Raw genomic sequence first — 18819 nt, forward strand, 5'->3', positions numbered from 1 at the left:
ATGACTGCATTTGCAACTGGAGTGGTGGGAGGAGTTAGCACCTGGGCCTGAATAGGGCTGTGCCTGCCTTCCACAATGCTGGCTCCACCTCCTGCTGGGCGGCTGACGACCCTGCCCCTCACTCTGAAAGGAAAGAAGAAGCCAGCAAAACAATGTACTCAGGAAACACCCAGAACTGGTTCAGACCAGGCTCAGGGCCCACACGCACAGAGAGAACAAAGACTTTAGGGGTATAAGTACAGGACCCCTGACAACAGAAAATTAGATCATCCTGGAATCAAGAAGGAACCTCTGCCAAGGAGAAAGCTGAAACTGAAGAAGGAAGACTATCCTGCTGCTGCTCTGCTGGACTGGCCTGCTGTTGCTTTGCTGCAAGGAGAGGGGAAGGACTTTGCGTTGTGCTGTGTCCCCTTGCTTGAAGGAATCTCCAAGGGCCTGAGAAGAGCTGGGTCCCTGTTCTGAAGTCCCAGGAATAAAAGGAAGCTTCCCTGAACTCTGCTGAGAGAGTTCTGTCCTTCCTAGAGTGCTTGATCCAGTTGTGGGGCCTCTGGAAGTTGTACCTGTGCTGGGAAGCTTGAAACTAAGCTTGAGAGACTTTTGAAACTGAAAAGTGTTGCATCGCTTGCTTGCGGAGCGCATCCCCGACAGTGCGAGAAGTTTCCCGCCGCTACGGAGGTCGAGATCGTCGCAGCGCCTGACGCCGCTGCCAGAGACGTCGCATCCTTCGTTTGCGGGACGCACCAGACCGGTGCGGGAAAGTCGAACATCGCTGCGAGAGTCGTCGCAGAGCCTGTCGTCGCTGGGTGAGATCGCCGCACCGCTTGCTTGCGGACCGCATCACGTCGCTGCGAGCATTGTCGCAGAACCATCGCCTCGAGGAGCTGCGAGAGCGAGGATCACCGCTGGACCGCGCATCGTCACCCCGGAGATCGTCGCAGGCCCTACGAGATCATTGCATCGTGCCTTTGCGAGAACAAACTTCCTACGGAACCTACGCACCGGAATCTATACAAGTGGCCTTCCTCCCCATACAGACCGGATTCGTCGCAACACGTCCGCTGCTGCAGCGGGGCTGTCGCATCGCCTCCCCAGGGTCTCAGGAGCAACGCATCGCTTGTTTTCCACCGCACCAGCTTCTGCTTTTGGAACTTTGTTGCAACTAAAAGGTACTGTGAGTAAACGTGACGCAACTGTGAACTTTTCACGCAAAGTAGAGAATTCTATCGCAACGTAGAGAATTCTATCGCAACCTAAAGAATTTTAAGGCAACCTTAAGAACTCTTTTGAAACCATATTCTTGAACTGTGTATGTTGGATTTTTGTCGTTTTGTCTTGTGTAGTTTAGATTAAAATACCTTTATTTTTCTAAACTGTTGTGGAGTCTGTTTGTGGTGTTTTCACTGTGTTACTGTGAGTGATGGTACAAATACTTTACACATTGCCTCTGGTTAGCCTAGACTGCTCGTGCCAAGCTACCTAGAGGGTGAGCAGGGGTTATCTCAGAGGGTTATCTCCTTGCCCTGACTAGAAGCAAGGGTCCCTATTTGGACAGTGGTACCTACCTCTGCCAACTAGAGACCCCCATATCTAACAAGGACACACTGGGATTTTGCAAGAGCAGGTTCAAGGGGAGACATCCCTGTAGGGCTGTGGCTAAGTCAGTTGGCGTCTTCCTCTTGTTAGTTGCTGCACAGCTGTTTGGTCCTTCTTCTTCTTTTGTTCTTGTTTCTTGTCTGGATCTGAGGATGCAAGGTTCACTGTGCCCTCTAAATACTAGATTTAGGGGTGCTACAGGTAGGTAAAGGCCAGGAACCAATGGGTCCCTTCCCTGGGCTGGGTACACCCCCTATCGTGCCACCCTCCAGTGGGAGGAGGCAGGAGCCTGTTCCTGATTGGATGGGTCCCCCATCCTCAAGATGGCGGGGAGTCAGAGTTGTGGTTCACCTCACCTCCCCCACCTGAGGGCTGGAGTTGGCAGAGGTGGGCACACCTCTTTCCCTCACTTGTTTCCCCCACGGTTCTCCCACCCAAAGTGGGGGATAGAACCAGTAGGGGCCAGTTGCTGAAAGCAGGAAAAGTTCTGGGGAAGCTCACAAAGGCAGCTTGCCTTTGAAGCTTCCCCTTCGTAAACCCTGTCCATCCTGGGGGAGGAGACTTGGCACCTTGTACCAGGATGTGCATTGTTTCAGGCCCCAGAGAGCAGCAGTATCTGGACCCAGGGATCCAGAAACATACCTGGTGGTGGCTGCTGAAATCAGCCACTCAGCCTGGAGACTAGTGGTGGGTTAGTTTTTAGGGGGCATCTCTCAGCTGCCCTCTGTGTGCATTTGTCATTCAATCCCACACTGGCATCCGTGTGGGTTTATTGTGCTGAGAAGTTTGATACCAAACCTCTCAGTTTTCAGTGTAGCCATGATGGTGATGTGGAGTTCGTAATGACAAGCTGCCAGCACCATCTACTCTTAATGGCAGCACTGCACTTACAATGTCTAAGAATGGACTTTAACACAGTAGGGGTAAAGGGCTCATGCACCTGTAACTTCACCACTGGCATAGAGCACCCAGCTAGAGGGGTCACTGATCTATGCCAGGGCAGTGGGTTTTAGGCATGGCACAGAGGAATGTGTGCCATGTCGACTCTACTTTGTTCTGCACCAAAACACGCAGCCTGTAAAGGCAGTGTGTGTGTTAAGGTACAGGGCCTCTAAGGGTGGAAAAATAAGTGCTGCAGTCCTTAGAGGTCTTCCTTGGTCACAGTGCCCTGGGTACCTGTGGTACCATTTACCAGGGGCTGACCTGTGGCCCGAGATTGCCAGTTGGGTTAGTTTTGAAAAAGGAACACAGCCCTGGGAACCTGATTGGCAGGGTCCCAGGACACACCAAGAAAAAGTACATCAGTAGTCTGGCAAAAAGTGGGGCGGGGGGTTACTGCAACAGAAACCCACTTTCCTACAGTAGGCCCTGACATCCATTGTTGGAATATAGCAATGTCATATATTTCAATCAATTGACTTCTTAGTACATCCATATGATTTTTAAAATGCATATTGAAATCTTCAATAATAATATAGCGGTCATACTTTATGCTTAACTCCATTAAGTGAGTGAGCAGCTTAATCTTCCAGGTAGAGTCATAGCCTGGAAGTCCAGTGAGGTGGAAAGCTAAGATCTCACAGTCATTAATTTAGACTCAAGTTCCACCGAACAATTAAAAGTGTTGTTCAATATAATGGCTCTGCACCTTCCAGGGCGATCAACTCTGTTTCAATGTTACATTTTATAACCTTCTGGTTTAGTTACAGCAATGTGCATGCCTTAAGCCAGGTCTGTTTGATAAAAACAGATCTGACTTAGTCTCCTTAATCAAATTCCAGATCTCTAAACAGTGTTTTGATATTGACCTGGCACTGAGATACAAACAACTCAATATGAGAGCAGTCCCAGATTTTAACGACTCCATAGAGGTGCACTAACAAACCCGTGGGTTTCTTTAAAATGCAGGCAGGAAAAGGGCCCTTCTAACTTGCCTGGAAACCCTTTTTCATACAGAAGGGCATCATGAGTGAGTGCTTTCCCCAGATCTAAAAGGGTGTTATGATTGTAAGTAATTACCTGTTTATCTACAATAGAACCAGCAGGGTACCCAGGCCCTGGTCCCATTCGGCTGTGGACGGGTACAGACGGTTTGCCTTTGGCGCCCCCATCTTTATGACCTCTGTAGATAGAAGGCTAGCCTGCCAAGTTCCCAGGATGGCGGTCATAACTATCCTTTTGTGTTCTCTACAAACAATGGCCCCAGATAGCAGCCACTAACAAAGTACCCTCAACAATAAAAACAATTCCCTTAAAAACCACCAAAATATACAAAAGTTAGATCACCCCAACAGAATGGTCAAAATAGCCGCAAAAACCAGTTGTGCAAACAGAGCAAAAAACAAATGTTCCAAACAAGCGAAACGAAAGGGGGTGGTGATGGACGGAGCATCTGAATCAATCAAACACTCACACCCAGTCAAAAGATCTGGGTTTAATCCATCACCGTTCTTTAGCCCACTCTGCCACCCCAGTTCAGACATGGCTATATGCAAATCAGTCTGACCCTGTGCCTCATGGGAACAGTCCAGCCCGAACTGCCAAGCCATGTCTTCCCTGGACTGGAAACAAGCTTCCGAGGACCGGTTTCTGGCATTCCAGCCGTCTTCAGCCCGGCTTGCTTGAATCCAGTGGCAAAGTGAGCAAGGGACTCACGTCTGAGCATACCCTGCCACACTTATGGTGGCAAAAAGCGGTTCAAAAGGGGGTGGTGATGGACGGAGCATCTGAATCAATCCAACACTCACACCCAGTCAAAAGATCTGGGTTTAATCCATCACCGTTCTTTAGCCTACTCTGCCACCCCAGTTCAGACATGGCTATATGCAAATCAGTCTGACCCTGTGCCTCATGGGAACAGTCCAGCCCGAACTGCCAAGCCATGTCTTCCCTGGACCGGAAACAAGTTTCCGAGGACCGGTTTCTGGCATTCCAGCCGTCTTCAGCACGGCTTGATTGAATCCAGTGGCAAAGTGAGCAAGGGACTCACGTCTGAGCATACCCTGCCACACTTATGGCGACCAAAAGCGGTACAAAAGGGGGTGGTGATGGACGAGCATCTGAATCAATCAAACACTCACACCCAGTCAAAAGATCTGGGTTTAATCCATCACCGTTTTTTAGCCCACTCTGCCACCCCAGTTCAGACATGGCCATATGCAAATCAGTCTGACCTTGTGCCTTTTGGGAACAGTCCAGCCCGAACTGCCAAGCCATGTCTTCCGTGGACCGGAAACAAGCTTTCAAGGACCGGTTTCTGGCATTCCAGCCATCTTCAGCCCGGCTTGCTTGAATCCAGTGGCAAAGTGAGCAAGGGACTCACGTCTGAGCATACCCTGCCACACTTATGGCGGCAAAAAGCGGTACAAAAGGGGGTGGTGATGGACGGAGCATCTGAATCAATCAAACACTCACACCCAGTCAAAAGATCTGGATTTAATCCATCACCGTTCTTTAGCCCACTCTGCCACCCCAGTTCAGACATGGCTACATGCAAATCAGTCTGACCCTGTGTCTCATGGGAACAGTCCAGCCCGAACTGCCAAGCCATGTCGTCCCTGGACCGGAAACAAGCTTCCGAGGACCGGTTTCTGGCATTCCAGCTGTCTTCAGCCCGGCTTGCTTGAATCCAGTGGCAAAGTGAGCAAGGGACTCACGTCTGAGCATACCCTACCACACTTATGGCAGCCAAAAGCGGTACAAAAGGGGGTGGTGATGGACGGAGCATCTGAATCAATCAAACACTCTCATCCAGTCAAAAGATCTGGGTTTAATCCATCACCGTTCTTTAGCCCACTCTGCCACCCCAGTTCAGACATGGCCATATGCAAATCAGTCTGACCCTGTGCCTCATGGGAACAGTCCTGCCCGAACGGCCAAGCCATGCCTTCCCTGGACCGGAAAAAAGCTTCCGAGGACCGGTTTCTGGCATTCCAGCCGTCTTCAGCCAGGCTTGCTTGAATCCAGTGGCAAAGTGAGCAAGGGACTCACGTCTGAGCATACCCTGCCACACTTATGGCAACCAAAGTAGTACAAAAGAGGGTGGTGATGGACGGAGCACCTGAAACAATCAAACACCCAGTCAACACACAGATCTGGGTTTAATCCATCACTGTTCTTTAGCCCACTCTGCCACCCCAGTTCAGACATGGCCATAAGCAAATCAGTCTGACCCTGTGCCTCATTGGAACAGACCCTTGCTCACTTTGCCACTGGATTCGAGCAAGCCTGGCTGAAGACGGCTGGAATGCCAGAAACCGGTCCTAGGAAGCTTGATTCCGGTTCAGAGAAGGCATGGCTTGGCAGTTCGGGCTGGACTGTTCCCATGAGGCACAGGGTCAGACTGACTTGCATATTACCATGTCTGAACTGGGGTGGCAGAGTGGGCTAAAGAACGATGATGGATTCAACCCAGATTTGTTGACTGGGTGTGAGTGTTTGATTGATTCAGATGCTCTGTTCATCACTACCCCCTTTTGTACCGCTCTGTCGCCTTAGGTTGGCAGGGTATGCTCAGATGTAGAGTCCCTTGCTCACTTTGCCACTGGATTCAAGCAAGCCTGGCTGAAGATGGCTGGAATGCCAGAAACCGGTCATAGGAAGCTTGATTCCGGTACAGAGAAGGCATGGCTTTGCAGTTCGGGCTGGACTGTTCCCATGAGGCACAGGGTCAGACTGATTTACATATGACCATGTCTGAATTGGGGTGGCAGAGTGGGCTAAAGAACGGTGATGGATTCAACCCAGATCTGTTGACTAGGTGTGAGTGTTTGATTGGTTCTGATGCTCCGTCCATCACCACCCCCTTTTGTACCGCTTTGTCGCCTTAAGTTGGCAGGGTATGTTCAGACGTAGAGTCCCTTGCTCACTTTGCCACTGGATTCAAGCAAGCCTGGCTGAAGACGGCTGGAATGCCAGAAACCGGTCCTAGGAAGCTTGATTCCAGTCCAGGGAAGGCATGGCTTGGCAGTTCGGGCTGTACTGTTCCCATGAGGCACAGGGTCAGACAGATTTGCATATGACCATGTCTGAACTGGGGTGGCAGAGTGGGCTAAAGAACGGTGATGGATTCAACCCAGATACGTTGACTGGGTATGAGTGTTTGATTGGTTCAGATGCTCCGTCCATCACCATCCCCTTTTGTACCGCTTTGTCGCCATAAGTTGGCAGGGAATGCTCAGACTTAGAGTCCCTTGCTCACTTTGCCACTGGATTCAAGCAAATCCAGCTGAAGACAGCTGGAATGCCAGAAACCGGTCCTAGGAAGCTTGATTCCGGTCCAGGGAAGGCATGGCTTGGCAGTTTGGGCTGGACTGTTCCCATGAGGCATAGGGTCAGACTGATTTGCATATGACCATGTCTGAACTGGGGTGGCAGAGTGGGCTAAAGAACGGTGATGGATTCAACCCAGATCTGTTGACTGGGTGTGAGTGTTTGATTGGTTCAGATGCTCCGTCCATCACCGCCACCTTTTGTACCGCTTTGTCGCCATAAGTTGGCAGGGTATGCTCAGACGTAGAGTCCCTTGCTCACTTTGCCACTGGATTCAAGCAATTCTGGCTGAAGATGGCTGGAATGCCAGAAACCGGTCCTAGGAAGCTTGATTCCGGTCCAGGGAAGGCATGGCTTGGCAGTTCGGGCTGGACTGTTCCCATGAGGCACAGGGTCAGACTGATTTGCATATGACCATGTCTGAACTGAGGTGGCAGAGTGGGCTAAAGAAGGGTGATGGATTTAACCCAGATCTGTTGACTGGGTGTGAGTGTTTGATTGGTTCAGATGCTCCGTCCATCACCGCCACCTTTTGTACCGCTTTGTCGCCATAAGTTGGCAGGGTATGCTCAGACGTAGAGTCCCTTGCTCACTTTGCCACTGGATTCAAGCAAGCCTGGCTGAAGACTGCTGGAATGCCAGAAACCGGTCCTAGGAAGCTTGATTCCAGTGTAGGGAAGGCATGGCTTGGCAGTTTGGCTGGACTGTTCCCATGAGGCACAGGGTCAGACTGATTTGCATATGACCATGTCTGAACTGAGGTGGCAGAGCGGGCTAAAGAACGGTGATGGATTTAACCCAGATCTGTTGACTGGGTGTGAGTGTTTGATTGGTTCAGATGCTCCGTCCATCACCGCCACCTTTTGTACCGCTTTGTCGCCATAAGTTGGCAGGGTATGCTCAGACATAGAGTCCCTTGCTCACTTTGCCACTGGATTCAAGCAAGCCTGGCTGAAGACTGCTGGAATGCCAGAAACCGGTCCTAGGAAGCTTGATTCCAGTCTAGGGAAGGCATGGCTTGGCAGTTTGGCTGGACTGTTCCCATGAGGCACAGGGTCAGACTGATTTGCATATGACCATGTCTGAACTGGGGTGGCAGAGTGGGCTAAAGAACGATGATGGATTCAACCCAGATCTGTTAACTGGGTGTGAGTGTTTTATTGCTTCAGATGCTCCGTCCATCACCGCCCCCTTTTGTACCGCTTTGTCACCATAAGTTGGCAGGGTATGCTCAGACGTAGAGTCCCTTGTTCACTTTGCCACTGGATTCAAGCAAGCCTGGCTTGAGACGGCTGGAATGCTAGAAACCGGTCCTAGGAAGCTTGATTCCGGTCCAGGGAAGGCATGGCTTGGCAGTTTGGGCTGGACTGTTCCCATGAGGCACAGGTTCCGACTGATTTGCATATGACCATGTCTGAACTGGGGTGGCAGAGTGGGCTAAAGAACGGTGATGGATTCAACCTAGATCTGTTGACTGGGTGTGAGTGTTTGATTGGTTCAGATGCTCCGTCCATCAACCCCCCTTTTATACCTCCCCTCATTATGTAGCATTATGCAAAACATCATAATTGGCAACAGGGCACCACAGTGGAGAGGTGTGGCGCTGCGGTCAGGGCGACTGACACTGGACGCTGGGGATCACGGTTCAATCCCTGTCTCCGGCCGCAGGGGTCTGTCCAGCACCATGCGACTCTGGGCAATAGCTCGCTTAATCTTCCCAATGGCCCCCAGTGCTGAGAGACCCCTTTGGGTGTGATTTGTGCACTATACAAGTTCTGGATTTATTTACAGTAATCACAACACAGAGGGGTGTCCAGCCCAAAACATATGACGTATCAAATGTTAAATGTTAGGAGATTTCTAGAGCGCATGGCTGCCCGTAAGCGTCCCAGCGTTGAAAAAGTACAGGCGGAGTCAAGAGGGGAAGCCTACGGGAACAGCCAGGTTTTCAGAAATTTTCGGAATGCCAGAAGGTTGGGCTGTGCGCGGAGATCCGGGGGGAGGGAATTCCACAGTTTGGAGGCGTTATAAGAGAAACGCTGACCTCCTGATCGTGATCTCTTGATCTTAGGCGGCAAAGTTAGGTGGGCATTCGAGGATCGGAGGGGTCTGGAGGTGGTGTATGGGGTCACCAGATCTTTGAAAATAGGGGGGGCTTTCCCGTTGAGAATTTTGTGCGTTAGACAGAGCGCCTTAAACTGCACTTTTTCCACAACGGGTAGCCAGTGCAGCGCTCTGATGGCCAGTTTGGCCGAGCAGCGGCTCTTGGTGTTGGTGAGGATCCGTGCGGCCGCATTCTGCACTACCTGTAATTTAGTTGTTACTTTCCGCGCGGTGCGCCAAGATACAGTGCGTTGCCATAATCCAGCCTTGACAGAATGAGGCCCTGGATCAGGAGTTTCCTTGATTGGAAAGGGAGCAGTGGTAGAATTTTCCGGGCGGAGCGCAAGAGCCCATAACAGACTCCAGCCGTTTTCCCTGCCTGGGTACGCATGGTGAGATTTTGGTCCAACCAAAGTCCGAGGCTTTTAATCTCGGATTTCAGGGTTGGAGGCTTACCCATGCATGGGGGCCAGAGAGAGTCTGGACGAAAATGGGACTGATTCCCCATCACCAGTATCTCAGTCTTGTTGCTATTGAGGTTCAAGTGAGATCTGTCCATCCAGCTGACTATGTCTCTCAAGCAGGAAAAAAGGTCGATGGTAGGATTTTCCTGCTGAGTGAGAGAGACAACCAGCTGAGTGTCATCCGCATACGTCAGGAGTTTGATACCATGTGGGGTGACTATCTTTTCCGAAGGGGACATATATACGTTGAAGAGCGTAGGGCTCAAGGATGTGTAACTACCCTCTATCACCAGGAAGGAGCAGTCGTGGAGAAACGAATTCAACCAAGACAAGGCGACACCTGTGATCCCAAGATCTCTAAGTCGCTGGACCAGGATCTGGTGGTTGACCGTGCCGAAGGCTGCACTCAGGTCCAGGAGGATCACTTCCACTGATCCTCCTGCATCCATGATCTTCCTGGCCTCCTCGACCACCGTCACCATCGCTGTTTCAGTACCCTGGCCAGGGCAAAAGCCTGTCTGTGAAGATTTAAGAAGTTCATTTGCTTCAAGGTAGTTAGACAGCTGGGTATTGATGAACTTTTTTGTCATCTTGCTGATACACGGGAGGAGGGAGATAGGCCTGAAGTTAGATAGATTGAGGGGGTCTAAATTGGGTTTTTTAAGTAGAGCCTTAACCTTCGCCTTCTTCCAGCTAAGGGGCACCAATCCATCTGCTAGAGAGGCATTGATCAAGTTTACCATTGGTGCAAGAATAGTAGATGCTACCTGTTTTAAGATTTTAACCGGGGCAGGGTCGGATGGTGAACCACTCTTAAGTGATCGAAAAATGGGGGACAGGGTGTCCGTACTAATGGGAGTGAAAGTGTCAAGTCCTGGGTTAAGGTTCTGGACCTGTATTGGGGACATGGATGCTGGGTCCATAGGGGTGAGCAGCAGAAGTTGCTGAAGGATATTTTGAATCTTTTGATCGAAGAACGTGGCCAGCTTATCACAATGGTTATCCGACAGGTCAGTCGGGCATGTGGGCTCTGGTGTTTTTAAAAGTTGTTTTACGATTTGGAAAGTCTCCCTCGACGAGCACGATGCAGCATTAATTTTCTCCTGAAAAAAGACCATTTGAGCATTTTTCAGGGCTTTTTTGTAGTTAAGAATGGCCAGAATGGCTCCTTCTTACTATTAGGGTCGAAGTCTTTCCGCCCTTTTACAGAGCTTTTTCAGAAGGAGAGTCTCCTGGGTAAACCATGGGGAAGAGGGATGTCAGATAAGGTTTTTTTGGAAGAATCGTGTTGAGGGAGTTTTCAATCCAAGATGAGAACTCCGAATCCGCTATGACGGGGTCAGTTTCGTGGCTTGGTTTAGAAAGTTCCAAGACCTGCTTCCATTTTTCGATGTCTAGTTTGGCCCAGGGGTGAGCCGGTCTGCCGGGAGGTTGGATAGGAGGTGAGATGGTTGGAATCTCCCACCTAAAGGGGGTAAGTAAGTGGTCCGACCAAGGCAGAGGGATCGGAGCATTTGTTTTAACATCATCAATGTTGCAAATAATAGGACCGAGTAAGTGTCCAAGATTGTGCATAGGTTGGTCGCTCTGAAGATGGAGATGCAGAGTGGCCAGTTCAGAGAGCAATTCTGATATGGTCATATCTTCGCTCTTGTCAAAGTGAATATTAAGATCCCCTAAAATTACCAGGTTGGGTATAGTGCTGGACATGGCCGTGGAGAATTCCAGGAGGGAGCTACCAAATTGCCCCAGGGCCCCTGGTGGACAGTAGATGAAAACTCCTGAGAGGGAGTTACATGGGGATACTTGGGTACTAAAATGTACATTTTCACAGTCCAATAGGGGGCTATCATGAAATCTACATGAAAGGTGGTCCTTGTGGATAATAGCTATCCCTCCTCCCTTTCCCTTCGCTCGGTCTAAGTATAAGGTAGCCCTGAGGTAACCCCTGTACAACATCATAGTCTGAGTCTGGAGTGAGCCATGTCTCAGTGAGGAACAGAATCTCAAATTGCTCCTCTTCTAATAGCATATACATTTCGTGAGCATGTTTGGGCAGGGATCTACAGTTTAACAACGCCATAGTAATAATAGTCCGGGGTGCTTGGCTTTCCAATGCTGGAGTGAGTTTAAATAAGCAGTGAGGACAGTGGGCCCAAGAGCTCTCACCTTTAAGGATATTAATGCAGGAGGGCTGGAGGGGCTGGTTCAGTTGGAGCAGGGAGTCTCTGAAGTATGGTAGCCTTGCCTGAATAGGCAGTTCCAGGGTACCTGGCCCTAGGCTCGTCCTGGCGCGGACAGGCGCAGACGGGCTTGCCCTAGGTGCGTCTTCGGCGCGCCGACGGCACGCCCGCTGCGCTGGTCCGCTGCGCTTCCGCCAAAGGCATATATTGATCAGTAGGGGGAGGGCGTTGAGGGGGGTGTGGCCTCGAAGGGGCGTGGCCTCGGTGCACGCCGGCAATGGCGCAGCAAGTGTTTGTTTGGACAAAGTCCGCGACAGCGCTAAGATCCGCTGCGGTCAGGAGCAGAGCAGCACAGCAAACACTGGTAAAAGGCGGCACACCTTCCTAAACCTCCCACAGGGTGCAAGTCGTCACACAGGGATGTCCAGGGTCCTGTCCCGGGCTCTCCCCCAAAAATTCTCCTTTCTCAATGAAGCCTTAAAACTGGCCCCCCTAGCTGCCTCTGGAATGAAAACAACATGAGTGACGCACAGGGTGCAGAGGGTGCATCTCACCCTTTTTCCCCAATGGACCCGGCAGTCCCGCAGGCAGGCGTGGGGGGAAAAGACTGCCCACAACAAATGCAGCCCACACTGGCCCCTGAGGGTGGGATGCACACACACTGTCCGCTCTTCCTCAATAGTGAAAAGCCATGCCCCCAAGGGGCAGTCCTACACGAGCAGATGCTGCCATCCACCCAGTTTTTCTTAAGATTGGGGACTCTGTGGGACTCTCTGATCCCAAACTTGGAGCGCACACAAAAGTGACTCATGCACGAGTAGCTGCCCACTACCACTGGGGGCAACTGCTCTATGTGATCGAAGTGGTGCCCCTGATACACTTACATGAAGCGGTGACTGGCCACCGGGAAGGCTGAGCGATCCTTGTTGGGGGCCTCCCACTGAAGATAGTTACCTTCAATCGTGCCAGACTGCCGCCGTGGTCTCCAAGAATGACTGTGGCAGGGCGAAGGTCATCCAGGTATGGGGCGAAGTCCCCGTTGACTCTGTCTTCTTCTCTGGGGCACCGAGGGTCCGCAAGTCTCTAATGGGATTTTCCTGCCAGCCCCGCCCACCACCAGCAGGAGGCTTGCCTTACTTCCCCTCTCCTGGGTCGGTCTCCAAGAGTATTATGCGGGCCTCTCCTCTCCTCACAGGGAGCCCTTCCCAAAACCTTAGTGCTAGCTAGGGCCTAACTTAAGGGTGACTGATATGCAGCAAAAGGGGATCACAGACAAGGCACACACTTTAGGTGCCACATAACAGCAGCAGTAACACTGCACACACAGGCCCTGCAATGGTAGAGGTCTGGGATAGGATTGAAAGGCTACTTTGGTGGGTGGCGCAATCAGCGCTCAAGCCCACGAGTAGCATTTAATTTACCATCCCCGGGTATATGAGATACCGTTTTACGAGGGACTGACAGGTAAACTAAATATACCAAACAGGTGTAGACCAATCCTTACCATATTGAACACAGAGAGCACACGCACTTTACACTGGAACGCAGTGCTAAAGTCCCCAGAGTCCTAAAACCACCAACACCATGTCAGTAAAAATGCTAGGAGGAAGGCAAAAAGTTCATGGATGACCCTGCAAAAGCTACCAAACTCCAAATCTCTATCTTTTCCCAATTAGAAATTACATTTAAAAGATGTTTTCAGGCAATCCAGCATCATAACATAAGGGAAAGTTCTGTTAGTCTTTATTGGATTTAAACAATAATAAAAGACACATAAAATAACAGTAATAAAAATCAGGAAATATCTTTAAAACATCATAAAATCACTAAAATCCCATATAAAAACATATCAAGTAAAAAAGATATAATACGCAGGGTTGGATATACACCTCAACCTTATGTACAAGGAAATTAATGCAAACTACGTTAAGGAAGTGTTACTCGCCCGAGAAATAGACTTCAAATGAGCCATGTCCCTGTATAAGGCTTTAAAATCTGTTTTTGAAGGAAAAGTATTTCCTTCAGGGTCCAGCCACAGATGGGTGAGACCCATATCCGATAATGTAGCCTTAATCCTTTGCAGCCAAGATATTTTATTAGTTTCATCACCATTTATAATATGCTTCACAGCTTGTGCGTAAGGGGCTAACTCCGGGGTAGTCCAGAACTTTCACCAGTAGGCATCGGTCTGAAACCCGCTGCCTCCTCAAACAAAATACACCCCAGGTATTGGTGTAATGGCTTAAGAGGGGTAGACTGAGGAAGGCCGGTTAATGCCCTCAAAAAATGTATTCTGCGCTTGGACTAAAGGGACTACATTTTCGAATCCCCAAAGTTCAGCACCATAAATTATTGAGGCCCGAACCTTCCCCTGGTGTATAGTTAAAACAGGAGCAACTGGTTTGGTATGGGATATACGGTGTTCTTTTAAAAGAGCCCCTGCCAGTTGGATATGCCTTAACACTAGCAAGTCCATCTTTGGCTTCCAGTCCATCTGTTTGCCCGGTGTGACACCTAAATATGTAAAGGAATCAGTCTGTTAGAGAACCTCAGAGATTTCTACTCTAGCTTTAACTGATTGAAATGTATGCAACAACATAAACTTGGTTTTGTCGACGTTGACTATAAGTTCATGGTCCTTGGAAAAAAGACCAAATCTAGTGAGGGCTCTTTGCAAACCGACACGTGTTTAAGATAAAATTTAAGTGTTGTTTGCAAACAATAAAAGTGGTATCTGTGAACCAGTGAGAGTAGGGGGCATGCGTAGGATTTCCGTATAGTATGAGTTAACCTTGTTAATGAACAAAGAGAAGAGGGTAGGGGCTAGGACACATCCCTGCCAACCTCCCTTGTCCACAGGAAAACGTTCAGTTACCTCACCCTGTTTACTCCACCGGACTTGGGCATAAATGGATTCATACAATTTTCTGAAGAAAGATAGAATCTCAGCAGGCAACCATAAGGGAAAGATAAGCCTTGTAGTAGTGAAAATTGAATTTAACAGTTGTTCATTACCTGGACATGTACATGTCCAATCTTCTAAATAAATTACACCTTGCCCACTGGGCTGACAAGGGCCTGCCTTAGCCGTGACCTATATATACCTATATATAATAACAGGGAAGGTTTGGGCCTGGCAAGTAGGTTAGCTTGCCAAGTCAAAATAGCAGTTTAGAACTACACACAAAAGCTCTGTAGTGGCAAGCCGGAGACATGTTAAAAGGGCTACTGAAGTTGGTGGTAAAATCAGTGCTGCAGGCCCACATATAACATTTAATCTATAGGCCCTGGACACATACAATGCACTTTACTATGGACTTATAAGTAAAAGATATTTGCCAATTATGGATGAGCCAATTTAACACTGGTTAGCGGTGGTAAAGTGCCCAGAATTCTAATGTCATCAAAAATGAAACCAGCAAAAATGGTCAGAAGGCAAAACGTCAGATGAAACCACGCCAAGGATTCCAGGTCCAACAATCCCTATTTTGAACGGATTATGTACAGTGTAAGTGAAAAGTGAATGTTCAGGAATAAAATGCAGGACATAGGTAAGAGGTGGTGGATAGTCAAAGATGATTTAGCTGTGGGGAAAGGAACTTTGCTGAGGGGCAAACGATTAGTTCTACCTGTGGGTATAATAATGAGTTTATGACTTGAGAGATACATGGTCATCTTCAGAACAAAATATTTCATTAATGCATGGAAAGATTGGTGAGAGACAATATGGAATGTAATGACTGTGAAAAAGGTCTAAATGTGAACAATTTGTTATTTATGTGTAGAGCATTCCTTAGATAATGTGGCAATTGGTTAGGTGGACCCATAAGAAGAGAAGAACATTTGTGACACCGTATTTATTATTTATGATGGATTTATACTGAAGGTGAGTGGAAGCTTTGTGTGTGTAGGGTATATCTATGGGTGCTGTCATCAGATTCTTAAAAAATATTTCCAGCTATGCTACTTGCACATTATCAGATATGAATAACAAAGAATATCATGTGATAATTGTACTGTTTATTCAGCACCACATCCATGAACACACAGCTGTTACAGTTTACATCAAACTGACAAACGTTCTGGCAGTTGCTCCTAACATTCTCAAGGGTAAGGGGAAAAGGGAAAGAAGGAGAGGGGGGTAAAAGAGGAAAAAACAATTTGAATCAAAGTATAACAGTTATAATAGACAACTGAATAATACAAATATAGCTAAAACACAGAATATTTGTGTTATCTCTTGCTTGTCCCAATTGTTAAGGTAATGACATTTTCTCCTCTCCTCAAGCTGAGAAAAGAACTCACCACAGTTGTAGAATCAAATAGGAACTGGTGAATGCTAATTCTGTGCTACAAAAGTTGCAGTCACATTTTTTGTTGTCTGAATGTTGAATGGGATTTAACCTTGAAATAATCTCCTTTTGATATGGTCACACCCTTAAAAAATTACTAACTACTACAAAATGTTTTTATGTGACTTGTACTCTGGCAGTTCAAATGTTATGTTTTGTGTGAACGAACATTCCTTGTGATAAATCGAAAGCCATATAAATGTGCCATTAATGCAGCGTGGTGCAGCCTGGGGTAATTGGGCACATCACCACGAGGCTCCGTAACCGATATCCCGCTCTGATCTACTATTTGCAGACTGCGGGCGGTCTAGCTGAACAGGGGCATCGATATCAATATAAGAGCCCCTGTTCCGAGTGCGACAAGGAATAATTTTACATTCTTATCGAGGATATCATATATAGCATATCTTTATGCAAGTCGATGAAGAATTATCAGAGAGCGGTGGAACGCACATGGTCATTGACCCTGTGTATATGAACCAATCACATCAAATCAAAATGTATGGGATCGCATATGGTGAATATTATTAATATAACTGTGAAGGAATCTGAGCTCCGCTTATGACCCCTGATGAGATACACTGTATATTTGTGGGAAACTATTTTGAATCCTGAAGAAGGTGTTGGCTGTAAACTATAAGTGCCAAAACCGAAACGCGTCGATGCTTATTTGAGTTTTGATTCGCTAAGACAGTGTATACAACTACTCCCTTTTCGATAGGATTACGAATTGGAGTCTGATTAAATTTCTTCCAACTAGCGTTTTTCATCTCTCTTTTTAAATTGGAATTATTTTCCTTATTGTTTTCCCACAATCTGTAATGATTTGATGTGTATAATTGTGTGTTTATTGTTTTAATTGATGCTATTCTGTTTTTACTGATATTGTAATAAAATGTGCATTTTTTGTGAACATATTACCTATACTCCATTATTCCTGGTCTATTGTCTATGAGTTGAATATATATGTATGGAAGGGTGTAGAAACTAACTGCTTGTATGTGACAATTTTACCCAAAGGGGAAACGTTTTTTGACATTTTGTAATTGGGCCTCGCACAGTGCTAAAAGGAATGCACACCACTTGTGTTACTTTGTGTGGCAGGATGACCCCGAGCGGTCTTCCGGCGTATATTGACCACCCCAAGGAGTGCATACCATCACAGCTGGCATGCTCACAGGGACGTACACACAAAGTCCTTAACTTCTGGCTTGGCACAGGGTTCGGCCAGAGATCCTACTTTTGGCCCTGGGAGTTGGAACTAGTCTCTGCTTGAGCCGGAATGCAGGGTGCTGGGGCATTTACGAAGCCCTGGCTGAACCTCTCTTGGACAGGGGCAGTCACCTTGTAGTGTAGTTCCTATTTCCCTTATAGGTTCTGCGCATTGGAATGAGATACACGATAGGCTTGGCATAGGACTGAGGTCAGTATGCCCCTATTATGTATATTACACTTAATTACTGTGTACCAGCTAGCTCAGAGGCCACTAGAAACTTCTTCAAGACAAGAAGGGAATAGCTTCTGGCAACCACCTAACATAAAACTCTGATCCCTCAGGTTTGTTGAAACAATATACTACTTTTCATTCAGTCACTCATCTCAGAGAAGTACATAGAAGAAACAGTCGGGTGTGTTTACAATAAAATGTATTGCATAGTTGTTATTCTAGTTCTGGTTATATGTGCTGCGACAACTGTTGGACAGTAGTAGAGAATTATGGCCAGCAGTGCAGTTAAATAAAAAGGCATTGTACAGTTCTACCATTTTGCAATAGTAATAAACAAATACATGAAATACAGAATGCATTAAGATAAAGCTTATACCCCTATGATGCCTAACTAGATGTACCTAAGTGTACCTAGCATGTGTGTAGGTCTTAGAGAGCCAAGAATCCCCCTAGGATTTAGTCTAACCCTATTACCTTAGTGGGACTTCATACTGATCTCGAGCTGGACACCCACAGATGGGTGATGGACCTCTGCCAGCTGGAGCTGTCGCATGACGCAGGTTGCAGCGCCTCCGGCATGGAAGTCTCGGTCTCCTCTCTTTTGCTTGGGCAAAGGGAGGTATATTTATACTGGGTCGGTGCCTTGGAATGTTGGTATTGATGTCATGCATATTTAATGAGTTCTTGGAGGCTATGGAAAATCCCAAGAGCTAAGGGTCTGTTTCTAAGAATTCATCGTGCCTTTAGGTGAGTCACTGTTGGACATGGAGATGACATATTTAGGATGGACCGTCTTCTGTACCCAGAGCACACATCAGATAAGGGACAGCCTCTTGTTGCTCGTTATTGTAAAGGGAGGGCTAATCTAGCACAACCTCATGCTCTCCTTCACTCAGCTCACTGTGTATCCTCCAGGGTTGTTGTCAGGAATGGCTATCTTTAGCGTTGAGCGACTGGGCACCATCCACAAAACGTGTCCACCCATTGTTCACTAGGGCACTCTTGACCCTGATTAGTGTTTCATCGGTGGCCGTGGCCAGTTCAATCTCCTCCAGCGTCATTGCTTTGGGGCACGCCTCATGGTTGACCATCTTGACAAAAGCTTCATAGTATGCAATGCAGCGGTCATGTGGTGGGTGGCCGATGGCTCTGGATGTCTTGAAAGATAGTCCGCTGGATTGTGAGCACCTGGGTGGTAGACCTTGAAGGTGTACGCCTGTAGCTGCACCGTCCACCTCTCTATCCTCGAAGCGCCGGTTGGAACGACCCCACAATTAGCGGAAGCAGCACCTTGTGATCTGTTATTACATGTAACTTAAGTCCGTACAGGTACAGGGAGAGGTGTGGTGCCACGGCCAGGGCGTCTGGCACTGGACGCAGGGTATCACGGTTTGATCCTCGGCTCC

The sequence above is a fragment of the Lissotriton helveticus genome, chromosome 1_1 (assembly GCF_964261635.1).
Source record: "Lissotriton helveticus chromosome 1_1, aLisHel1.1, whole genome shotgun sequence".
NCBI lineage: Eukaryota > Metazoa > Chordata > Amphibia > Caudata > Salamandridae > Lissotriton > Lissotriton helveticus.